At 41.4% G+C, this 12,935-nt stretch overlaps 1 protein-coding gene across 1 annotated transcript in view; it reads left to right on the top strand.

Moving 5' to 3' along the window:
• elovl7a (ELOVL fatty acid elongase 7a) overlaps positions 1 to 12,935 on the top strand; it is a 68,173-nt gene that overhangs the window by 176 nt on the left and 55,062 nt on the right. The window lies entirely within an intron of this gene.

Below are 12,935 nucleotides of genomic sequence, written 5' to 3'. Positions count from 1 at the left end.
TTGTAAAGTAGCAAAAAAGGAATGTTAAATTTGATTGAAGTTTTTGTACAGGAACGTTTCCGTGCTTTTCTGTAAACAGGTCTAATGTGTACTTTCTTTAACCTTGTCCACCGGCGGGGTTTCATTCAGCTACTCCCAATTCTTCAGAACCCCCGAACCTAGTCTGTGGTGAGTAACACCAGTCACAGAACACTCTACATGTGTAGTCAACATTCCGAATGTTCAGTACACTTGAACATCGTCTTTATTCCCCCAAATCATCGTCCTGATTAATGGTTTAAGTACAAGTGGATTCGAAGATTGTCGAAAGGCTATAAGGAGGCGGGTTTGATCCAGTTTTCTTTAATAAACCTGGCATGAAATTTATTTACACAAGGTGTGTTGCTATTTGCAGGGTCATCTATTTGTTAAGGAACAGGTTGATCGGTTAATCTCTGCACTTAACTCATATAGCTCACTCTCTTCTACTTCACAGATATTCAGTGACACATCTTTGTGTTCAAAACTGCATGATAATCTGCGCTTGTGTGTGTATTGAGAGGATGTATTGATAGTAGAGCTGGTGCACAGCAATTTGGTTTTGTAGTAATAAACTTGTACAGTGTAGATACTTTGAAAATGTGAACTGATTCTGAAGTGATGTGAAATGAGGCAGCTTCCTCTAGGGTTATTCACTCTGCTTGCATTTTTTAAATGTTAGATTGGGTCCTAGCTCTAGATTAATAATTTTCACTAACTGCACCACTGGTACAAAGTAAAACAAAACAATTTTAAGACTGTTGTGACATAAGAACACTTGTAAGTGTTGAAGCAATAGGATTATTAGAATATCTGCATAGTTTCCCCAATAGTTTTTTTTAAGGTTTGCTGCATTGCTAATATTTGTTTCCCTCATAGTGTTGCTATGATAGCAGTTCTATGCTAAATTTTCTACATCCTTCCAAACCCACCCAAATAGTTACAGTTCTTCAATGCTGAAAGTAGATTTGTTAGTCCTGCACCTCTACCAATGTGCTTAATTACAGATGTCTCTTGAAACTGCCTAGTATATTTACTAGCTTGAGTCGGTGATTCCACCACAGTAATTATTTCTCCCCTAATAAGCAAGTCCTTGAAGTTTACTCAAACTGAAATTCCCTGTTTTGTCTTGGGCTGGGATAAAGCTAACATAGTTTTGTCATTAAGATTTCAGTAAGATGTAACATTTGGCTTGTATTGCCACCGGTTGAACTGCTTTAGATAATAAACTAAAGCAGAAACTTTGGCCAACTTGCCATTCCACCTCCATCCACTGATGCACATCAAATATGTATTATAATGTATTTACACATAGAACCAGGGCATTCAGCCCAACAGCTCCATTCCAGTGTTTATCCTCCACATGAACCTCCTCCCTCTCTTCCAGCCCAATCAACATACCCATCTATTCCTTTCTCCCTCGTGTGCTTACCCAGCTTCCCCTTGAATGCATCTAAGCTATTCGTCTCAGCTACTCCCTGTGGCAACAAGTTAACCACTCTAGTAAAGAAGTTTCTCCTGAATTCCCCAATAGGTGACTATCTTGAATTGATAGCTCCTAGCTCTGGTTTTACCCAAAAGATGAAACATCATCTGGAGGACAGCGAATGTGGTGCTATTATTCAAGAAGGGTAGCAGGGGTAAACCAGGTAATTACAGGCAGGTGAGTCTAACATCAGTGGTAGGGAAGCTATTGGAAAAATTTCTGAGGGACAGGATTAATCTCCACTTGGAGAGGCAGGAATTAATCAGGAATAGTCAGCATGACTTTGTCAGGGGAAGATCGTGTCTAACAACCTTGACTGACTTTTTCGAGGAGGTGACTAGGTGTGTACATGAGGGTAAAGCAGTTGATGTAGTCTACATGGACTTCAGTGAGGTTTTTGATAAGGTCCCGTGTGGGAGATTGGTTAAGAAGGTAAGACCCCATGGGATCCAGGGCAATTTGGCAAATTGGATCCAAAGTTGGCTTAGTGGCAGGAGGCAGAGAGTGATGGTCGAGGGTTGTTTATGCGATTGTAAGCCTGTGACAAGTGGTGTACTACAGGGATCGTTGCTGGGACCCTTGCTGTTTGTAGTGTACATTTAGACGTGAATATAGGAGGTATGATCAGTAAGTTTGCAATGTATTTACACATAGAACCAGGTGGTGAAAATTGGTGGTGTCGTCAATAGTGAGGAGGAAAGCCTTAGATTACAGGATGATATAGATGGGCTGGTAAGATGGGCAGAGCAGTGGCAAATGGAATTTAATCCTGAGAAGTGTGAGGTGATACATTTTGGGAGGACTAACAAGGCAAGGGAATATACAATGGATGGTAGGACCCTAAGAAGTACAGAGGGTCGGAGGGACCTTGGTGTACTTGTCCATAGATCATTGAAGGCAGCAGCACAGGTAGGTATGGTGGTTAGGAAGGCATATGGATACTTGCCTTTATTAGCCGAGGCATAGAATATAAGAGCAGGGAGGCAATGATGGAGCTGTATAAAACGCTAGTTAGGCCATAGCTGGAGTATTGTGTACAGCTCTGGTCGCCACACTTTCGGAAGGATGTGATTCCACAGAGGAGATTCACCAGGATGTTGCCTGGTCTGGAGCATTTCAGCAATGAAGAGAGACTGGATCGGCTAGGCTTGTTTTCCTTAGAGAAGAGAAGAGGGGGGACCTGATTGAGGTATACAAAATTATGACGGGCATAGATAGGGTAGATAGGAAGAAACTTTTTCCCTTAGCGGAGGTGTCAATAACCAGGGGGCATAGATTTAAGATAAGGGGAAGGAGGTTTAGAGGGGATTTGAGGAAAAAAAATTTCACCCAGAGGGTGATTGGAATCTGGAACACACTGCCTGAAGGGGTGGTAGAGGCAGGAACCCTCACAACATTTAAAAAGTATTTAGATGAGCACTTGAAATGCCATAGCATACAAGGATACGGGCCAAGTGCTGAAAAATGGGATTAGAATAGATAGGTGCTTGATGCCCAGCACAGACATGATGGGCCGAAGGGCCTGTTTCTGTGCTGTATAACTCTATGAGTCTATCTCTACGTCTACCAACCAAACCCTTTCATAATCTTGAACACTTCTATCAAATCACTGCTCTTTTTTTTTCTCGAGAAGAGCCCCATCCTTTTCAATCTTTCCTTATTGGTATAACCTCTCAGTTCCAATATCATTCCACTAAGTCTCTTTTCCACTTTCTCCAGTGCCTCTATAACCTTTTTTAAAAATTTGGAGGCCAGAACTGTTCATAATGCTTCGTTGTCTAACCAAGGTTGAATATAAGTTTAACTGCCTTCTCTGCTTTTCAATTCTTTCTCTCTAGGAATGCACACCAGTGTTTTTCTTTAATGGCCTTTTTATCCTGTGTTGCTACTTTTGTGATCTGTATATCTACCCCCAGACCCCTCTGTTCCTCTAACCATAGAATGATAGAAAAATTACAGCACAGAAGGAGGCCATTCAGCCCATCGTGCTGGCACGGCTGAAAAAACTATCCGCCCAATCTAATCCCACCTTCCAGCACCTCATCTGAAGCCTTGCAGATGACAGCACTTCAGTTGCATGTCCAGGTATTTTTAAAAGTTGAGGGTTTCTGCCTCCACCACTATTCCTGGCAGTGAATTCCAGACACCCACCACCCTCTGGGTGAAAAAAGTTTTTCCTCATGTCCCCTCTAATCCTTCTACCAATCACCTTAAATCTGTTCCCCCTTATAATTGACCTCTCTGCTAGGGGAAACAGGTCCTTCATGTCTACTTTATCTAGGCCCCTCATAAGTTTGTACACCTCAATTAAGTCACCCCTGAGCCGCCTCTGTTCTAAGGAAAACAACCCTAGCCTATCCAATCTTTCCTCATAGCTGCAACTTTCAAACCCTGGCAACATTCTTTTGAATCTCCTCTGGTGACCAGAGCTGTACGCAGTATTCCAGTTGTGGCCTAACCAGTGTTTTATACAGTTCCAGCATTACATCCCTACTTTTGTATTCTATTCCTTGGCCAATAAAGGAAAGCATTCCATATGCCTTCCTCACCATTCTATCTACCTGTCCTGCCACCTTCAGGGACCTCTGGACATGCACTCCAAGGTCTCTCCCTTCTTCTACCCCTCTAAATATCCTCCCGTTTATTGTGTATTCCGTTGTTTTGTTTGCCCTCCCCAAATGCTTTATCTCTCACTTTTCTCGATTGAATTCCATTTGCCACTTTTCCGCACACTCAACCAAATCATTAATATAATTCTGGAGTCTACAGCTATCCTCTTCACTGTCAACTACACGGCCAATTTTTGTATCATCAGCAAATTTCCCTATCATGCTTCCCACATTTAAGTCCAAATCATTAATATGTAACACAAACAGCAAGGGACCCAACACTCAGCCCTGTGGAATGCCACTGGAAACCACTTTCCATTCGCAAAACATCCATCGACTAACCTTTGCTTCCTGTCACTGAGCCAGTTTTGGAACCAACCTGCCACATTCCCCTGTATCCCATGGGCTTTCATTTTACTGACCAGTCTGCCATGCGGGACCTTGTCAAATGCCTTACTAAAATCCATGTAGACCACGTCCACTCTACTACTCTCATCAATCGTCCTTGTTACTTGCTCAAAAAACTCAATCGAGTTAGTAAGAAATGACAACAAGAAATGCTGGAAATACTCAGCAGGTTTGGCAGCATCTGTGGAGAGAGAAGCAGAGCCAACACCCCAGGTCTGTAACCCTTCCTCAGAAGTTCTGAAGTTGCATTGGGATTAGTGTGTTTCACCACTCCTTGCTTGCTTTTATCCCAGTAGGAGAGGATGGATAAGCATGGTGATGCATAAAGTTATGGAATGGGAGCGTGAGCATCCAGAGATCGTGGTTCATATGGGAACCACTAATCTAGATAGGAGTAGCTTCAGGATTCTGTAAAGAGATTTCAAGGAGCTAAATTCTAGATTAAGAAACATAATCTCTGGATTCCTTTCAGTGCCACGTGCTGGATCAGAAGGGAAAGGAAGAATTGGATTGACCAATGCGTGGTTGGAAGGATGGTGTAGAAGAGAGGGTTTCAGCTTCCTGGGATACAGCAAAGGCTATAGATCCCGAATAATATACTGGCGGTAGCGATGTAAACTTGTGCGTCAGACTAGCTGTGCCTCTAGCCAAGCTTTCCTAGTACGACACTGGTGTCTACCTGACAATGTGGAAAATTGCCCAGATTTGTCCTTCCACAAAAAGCAGGAGAAAGACAACCAACGAATTATTTTTCTATCAGCCTAGGTAGATAGACTTGCATTTATATAGAGCTTTTCATGACCACAGTATGTCTCAAAACCTGCTCTCAATCATAAGTATAGTGATGGAAGGAGTTGTCATAGTGGTATCAAGTGGCACTTACTCACCAATAACCTGCTCACTAACGCTCAGTTTGGGTTCTGCCAAGACCATTTGGCTCCAGACTTCATTAAAGGAGAGAGAATGGCAATATTGGTGGACAGAATTAGTGCAGTAGAAAGAAGGGTTTTCAGTAAACGGGTTTGGGCAGTGGAAACAGTATGGGCAGAGATAAGGAATAGTGAAGGAAACAAGACTCTGATCGGAGTTGTCAATAGACCTTCTGATAGTGTTAATGTGGAAGTGATGTATAAATATGGAAATCAGGGAAGAATGTAGCCAAAATAAAGTACTTATAATGTGTTATGAACAGGTAGTTAATCTTTTTTCTGAACAAATTTCCCTATATTTCCCACCACCTGTCGATAAACAAGATTAGTGATTGGATTTTTCCCTCCCTTAAACCCTGATAATAAATTACTGCAACAACAACACAGTTGTTAAGAGTTAAATCAAAGAATTAGGGTTTATTTACACACTCTCAAACTCGGGAAGGGGCTTAACTTCGCCGTGCACGCTTACAAACATACAGGATAAGGTTAAAGGCATAAAAAGGCAAAGCCATTTACTAAATAGAACCATAAACTAACATGAATTTCAGTTAAAACTAGTGTTCGTTTAGATTATCAAAAAAGTCCAAAAATTGGAGATCACTGACTAGAAATGCCGAATTGGGAAGGAGCTGTTTGAAATATCTGTTCCCTGAGAAATTTCTTCTTCTTTGCACTCTCAGATATAAATGTAGGTAGCTTAATTTTGCTGAAGTCACCTTTTCTTAGATGGAGAGGAAGCTGGCAGAGACAGTTTTTCTTGCTATTTTTGCAGACTGTGTCATTTAATTTTCTTCGCTGTTTGCAGTCTGTGTCTTTTAATCTTCTGGCTTTTTGCAAACTGTGTCTTAGAGTGAGGTTTGCAGTTTCAAGCATCTGGGCTAATCTGAACCAAAAGGCAGCTTTAGATTGAAAACAAGCTGTACCTTCAAGTTTTAAGTCCAGACAGGTTGGATAGAGGATTCCTGGGTCCTAAAACTAGACCATTTCAAGTTGTTGTACCATGATCTCTCTCCTCCATTTTAACAAGTGGGACCCAGCTAAAACTTAACATCCTGTATAAAAATGGTGGTTGACATTAATACTCAAATGCACAAAACACATTTTACGGTGGGTTCTCAACTATTCGTGACAAATGGGAGATTTTAATTTTCACAAACTGAGAAAAGCAGAACAGCTTAAGTAGTAAAGGCAATTTTTTTTTTATTCATTCATGGGATTTTGGCATCGCTGGCTAGACCAGCATTTATTGCCCATGCCTAATTGCCCTTGGTGGTGGTGGTGAGCTGCCTTCTTGAACCGCTGCAGTCCATGTGAGGTAGGTACAGCCACAGTGCTGTTAGGAAGGGAGTTCCAGGATTTTGACCCAGCGACAGTGAAGCAATGGCGATTATAGTTCCGAATCAGGATGGTATGTGACTTGCGTGGGAACTTGGAGGTGGTGGTGTTTCCATGAAACTGCTGCCCTTGTCCTTCTAGGTGGTAGAGGTTGTGGGTTCGGAAGGTGCTGCCTAAGGAGCCTTGGTGCATTGCTGCAGTGCATCTTGTAGATGGTACACACTGCTGCCACTGCACGTCGGTGGTGGAGGGAGTAAATGTTTGTGGATGGGGTGCCAATCAAGCAGGCTGCTGAGTCCTGGATGGTGTCGAGCTTCTTGAGTGTTGTTGGAGCTGCACCCATCCAGGCAAGTGGAGAGTATTCCATCACACTCCTGACTTGTGCCTTGTAGATGGTGTACAGGCTTTGGGGAGTCAGGAGGTGAGCTACTTGCCACAGGATTCCTAGCCTCTGACCTGCTCTTGTAGCCACGGTATTTATATGGCTACTCCAGTTCAGTTTCTGGTCAATGGTAGCCCCTAGGATGTTGATAGTGGGGGATTCAGCGATGGTAATGCTGTTGAATGTCAAGGGGGGATGTTTAGATTCTTTCTTGTTGGAGATGGTCATTGCCTGGCACTTGTGTGGCACGAATGTTACTTGCCACTTATCAGCCCAAACCTGGCTATTGTTCAGGCCTTGCTGCATTTCTACACGGACTGCTTCAGTATCTGAGGGGTCGCGAATGGTGCTGAATATTGTGCAATTATCAGCGAACATGCCCACTTCTGACCTAATGATTGAAGGAAGGTCATTGATGAAGCAGCTGAAGATGGTTGGACCTAGGACACTACCCTGAGGAACACCTGCAGTGATACCCTGGAGCTGAGATGATTGTCCTCCAACAACCACAGCCATCTTCCTTTGTGCTAGATATGACTCCAAGCAGTGGAGAGTTTTCCCCCTGATTCGCATTGACCTCAGTTTTGCTTGGGCTCCTTGATGCCATACTCAGTCAAATGCTGCCTTGATGTCAAGGGCAGTCACTCTCACCTCACCTTAGTTTCTATAATGTATTGGGGGAGTGTTTTCTACAACAATATATTTTAGAACCAGTGAAGTTGCACTCCATGCTGGATTTATTGATGAACAATGAACCAGAATTGGTTTGTAATTGACGGTTAAGCTGGTCTCTTGAAAATAATCACTGAGTTTGAGAGGGAGTATCGTAAACCAAGTTTTTAAATTTTAAGTAAGGCAAACTTCAAAGTGTCGAAATATAAATTGGCCACTGTAAACTGAGCTAAACTGTGAACAGGCAAACCTATACATAAGCAGTGGGAAGTTGATACCTATGATTTGTTTGGTTGTAACCAACGTATGGCCTTATTTTTATATATATTAAGATGAAACTGGCAAGTCTTCAAAGCATGCCCCAAACTTGCCAAATTGGTTTACAGCCTTTGGTTCTATATATTTTCTCTACCTTTTCTATATTTTAGTACATATATCGAACCAAAGATTGACAGCAGAGAAGATCAGTTGACCACGTGTATGTCCTGGCCCTTTGGAGCAATCTAAAATTAATTCCAATCCCCTGTTCTCTCCATAGTCCTCTTTCTGTTACTTGGAATATTTTCCCTTCAACCACTTTTGTGACAAAGCACTATCAGCTCATAAGTTGCTGTGTGAAGAATTTTTTCTCCTAATCTATCCTTCTCTTGATTTTTTAAAAAATTCATTCCTCATGGCTAATTTCTCAACAAGTGGAAATAATCTTTTCCTATTCACTATCAAACTCCTCCTGATTTTAAAAACCTCTAATAGAATGTATAGTACAGAAACAAGCCATCGTTGAATTAAATAATTCTCCAAATGGTGTAACTTCATTTAAGTCAAAATTGGTATAAATTTAGGTTATCAAAAAACAAAACAATTTGTGGGAAGATCAAAAAAAACTTGGGTCTGAAAGTTCATAAGTTTCTAATAAATCATGGGATGTATATTTTCAATTTTCAACATTACTAATTTCCCTTTTTGTCTAGTGAAGATTTTCGGCGCCACAGGAGCTTCCTTTCTGCCTTGTCCAGCTTCCCCTTCAATGCATCTGTTCTTCATCTCAACTTCTTGTGGTAACAAGTTCCAAATTCTAACCACACTCTGCGTAAAGAGTTTCCTCCTGAATCCCCAGTTGGATTTTGCATTGACTATTTTATATTTATGGCCCCTAGTTTTGGTCTCTCCATAAGTGGGACAACATATTCTCTTCATCTACCCTATCAAACCCTTTCATAATATTAAACTGCCCACCAGGTAACCCCTCAGCGTTCTCTTTTCCTCTTTGTTTTTGTTCTGATCCAACCATTATAGTCCCAGCATTCCATCATAATTATAGTTTCCCTTACATCATTGTGAATTTATGTTGAATACTGTCTATGGCTTTCATGTCCTTTCCATAATGGGATTCCTAAAATTGCACACAGTACTCAAAGTACCCTAACCACTGTACAAATTCATCATACTTATATTGTACTCTGTCCCTATTTATAAAGCTCAATGTTGTCGGACCCTTTATGGCTTTATTTCTGCAATTGGTAAAGATTTATTTGAGCTCCCAGGTCAGTTTGTTCACATCAATCAGCATCTTTGCATTAAGCATATGCTCCCATTCCTTTTAATTTTCTTACAATATCTTGCCACACACTTCTTCACATTGAATTGCATCTGCTACCTGTCAGCCTATTTGGCTAAAGTGCCTTCTTGAAGTCTTTCCACAGTCCTCTCCGTCAAACCTTTTCCAGCAAATTTCAGCACCATCCTTATGCCAAGTCCAAAGAGGACCCCGCACTTGCCCCTGGAACTTTCTCCAATCTCAGCAATGATTAACCTTGACTCTGTTTCCTGTCTTGGTGTGTTGGTATGTTTCCACTTGTACCATATGCTTGAATTTTCCTTGTGAGACACGTTATTGAATGTTTTCTAAAAATTCTATATATATGATGTCTTCCATATCCCTTCTATCCAATTGGCAACCACAAAACACTTACATTTGTTGAACACAACTTGCCGTTAACCAAAGACAGTCAGCATAGATTTGCTAATGCATTCTAAATGCTCATTAATTTTAACTTGAATTATAGATCGAGTTTGCCACAAATGACATTTGTCTTATTCAGTTATAGTTAGGCAGTTTACCCTCTCTATGCTTACATTGTTACATTGGCTATCATCCAGCCCCACTCCCTCAGTACATCTGCATATTTAAGGCGGATTGAAAACTTATGGGCAGAATCTTGCTATTTCCTCTGACTTCGTTCAGCCTAGGGTACATGCTGTTGTGGTCCACTGAGTGGATTTTTTTTTTTGCAGTTATCTCTAATTGCTCCATAGCCTCCCTTTTTAACACCATTATTTCCACCATCACCTGTAAAAACAAATGCAAAATATTTATTTTACTATTGCTCCCATACCTTCATCCTCTACAAATGCATTTCTTTTCGATTAAGTTACATTTTTGATTGCACACTGAATCGTTTTTGTAGCTTCAGCTATTAACAGTAATAGCTGAAGTATTCCAACTTTAATGGTGTCATTACTGAGAAATTGTTGATATTGAAGGATTGCACAATAATGTAACCACAGGGTAGTGCCAAAACCACTTGGAGGGGAGAGAAATATTCTTCTCCTGAAAAACAAGTTTCAACTGTTATCTGAACAATTGCTCTCTTTTGAGATTTGCTTATTAGCTGAGTTACCATGGTGGCATTGCCAAGCTCTCTCGATCTTTAGATAAGAAGTTCTATTGAATTGTTTGGACAATTGTGATTTTATACCAGAATTATTGGACGAGAGAATCTTGTAGCCTGTCTTCAACGTGTACCTTTTTTAAAGGATTTTTTTTCCTCCTCGAACTTTCTCCTCTCCTTGGAAGGCATTGACTTATTTCTAGAGTACAATTCCATGGATGCCACTTGCTTTCTGGGCTGTTTTCCATTTCTTATGTGAGAGAATATAACAGTTGGGGGCAATACATCATTGTGCCTGATTACGTTTGCAGTTTTTTTCTAATTTATTATTTATTTAGAGATACAGCACTGAAACAGGCCCTTCGACCCACCGAGTCTGTGCCGACCATCAACCACCCATTTACACTAATCCCATATTCCTACCACATCCCCACCATTCCCCTACCACCTACCTACACTAGGGGAAATTTATAATGGCCAATTTACCTATCAACCTGCAAGTTTTTTGGCGGTGGGAGGAAACCGGAGAACCCGGCGGAAACCCACGCAGACACAGGGAGAACTTGCAAACTCCACACCGGCAGTACCCAGAATTGAACCCGGGTCGCTGGAGCTGTGAGGCTGCGGTGCTAACCGCTGCGCCGCCCATAATCTTTTGATGTTGAGCTCAGTTGCAGTACACCTACTACTTCACTGGCTGAAAACAGTCAATTCAGAGCAGGTTGAGAAGGGGATAATGAATTGTTTTCTAAGTATGTTTGTGAATTTGGCAGGTGTGTATACAAATGATTTTGTTTCCTGGCAACATTAATACGCAATGCTTGACAGATACAAACCTGCATAATGGACTTTGCAACACTGAAGGAAGCGTTGTAAACTCCTCCTGATCAAAACCAGAGGTAAACTAATAATGAGACTATTATTTCTTGTCTTTTTGTGGATAATTTGATCAAATCCTGTATGCATTTCTTTGATTTGCATGCTGGCAACCACTCACTCCCATTTCTGAACTAGCGCAAGCAGTGATTTGACCAGAATTCTTAAGATGACTTTGTTGTACTGACAGAATATCATATGTGCTACTGATATTGAGTATATATTTTGAATATGCTGAAAGGAAGGGGAGAAATGTTAACAACTAGTGTTTCAATGTGTGTATGCTGAATTTTTACTTGCAATCTTATCACTAGGATTTCCCTAAGGGTGTAATTGGGTGGTGCAGTCTTCTAATAATTCCTTTTTTCAAGGAAACAACTGCTCTTTTCAGAGCAAACTCATGTGGTGTAAAATGTTTTTGAAAAAAATTGTATCAGTGTTAACTAATAGATCACTTGAAGTGCAGGCCAGATCTCTGTTTATTGCATCCAACAATAACTATGGAATAAGTCTGTGTACATGCCTGAATAAATCTAATACTAAACTAATGAGTTGAGGCATTAGTGTGATCATAACTGGTGTCATTAAAAACCCTATATGCCAAATGGGACATATTAACTTAATTGGTTGGAACCTTACATTAGACTTTTAATGGAAAAATCCTAAATGTTAACTTTTTTTTTAAAACTGGCAGCCGAGATGGTCACTGCAATTTTCATTCGAAACACCAGGAGATTCAACCGGAGATGAAAAGTCCAGCCAAGCTCAGCCAGAACAATGGCTGGCTCTCCGTGTTGGAATTACCTGGAAAGGCATTATCAGCACGGTCGTCAAGGCCATCTAGACCCATTGACTTCGAAATAGCCAATGCCCTCTAAGTGTGACTGGACCTCTTAAGGCATGTAGCACCTTGAATCTCAGAAGATTCCAGAAAAAACCTCATTAAAAATAGAGCAGTTTGATAGAGTCATGTGACTGCTTGTGCAGCTCTGAAGAAACTGTAAGCTTTGTCAAACAGAGAGCAGAGGCAACAACTGAAAAAGCCCACAATGCAGCACTCTCTCCCTCCCCCTCCCTTCCTCTCTCTCTCCCTCTCCCTCCCCCTCCCCCTTCCTCCCTCCTTCCCTCGCCCCCATCCCCCTCTCGTGACGGAAACCACACCTGCCAAAATTAGACTTATTTATTTTGTCATAAGGAATATTATTTTTGAACTGTTACTGGACTTGAAATAACTTGTTTAAAAAGACCACAACAGTGGCTGAAAACATGGCTGCACATTTGCATTCTAAAATACAGTTGTTGCATGAAGAAGACAATGGGAGTATTCCCTGACTCAATTAGCCAGATGGGTTTTGTCAGTGTGATGATCCTGAGACATTGAGAGTCATTGAGCCAGCATTCCACCCCCCCCCCCCCCCCACCCCCACCGCCACTGCCACCCACCCCAACTGTCTGGTAAGCTTGGTGGAATCCACAAATCTTGCAGCTGAGGCTGCTCCACACAAGGAGATAGTCAAATGACTAACCTGCTGGCCAACCTGGGGC

The sequence above is a fragment of the Heterodontus francisci genome, chromosome 1 (genome assembly GCF_036365525.1).
Source record: "Heterodontus francisci isolate sHetFra1 chromosome 1, sHetFra1.hap1, whole genome shotgun sequence".
Classification (NCBI taxonomy): domain Eukaryota; kingdom Metazoa; phylum Chordata; class Chondrichthyes; order Heterodontiformes; family Heterodontidae; genus Heterodontus; species Heterodontus francisci.
Note: the sequence above shows the minus strand (reverse complement) of the source record. Positions and strands in the feature narration are given on the sequence as shown.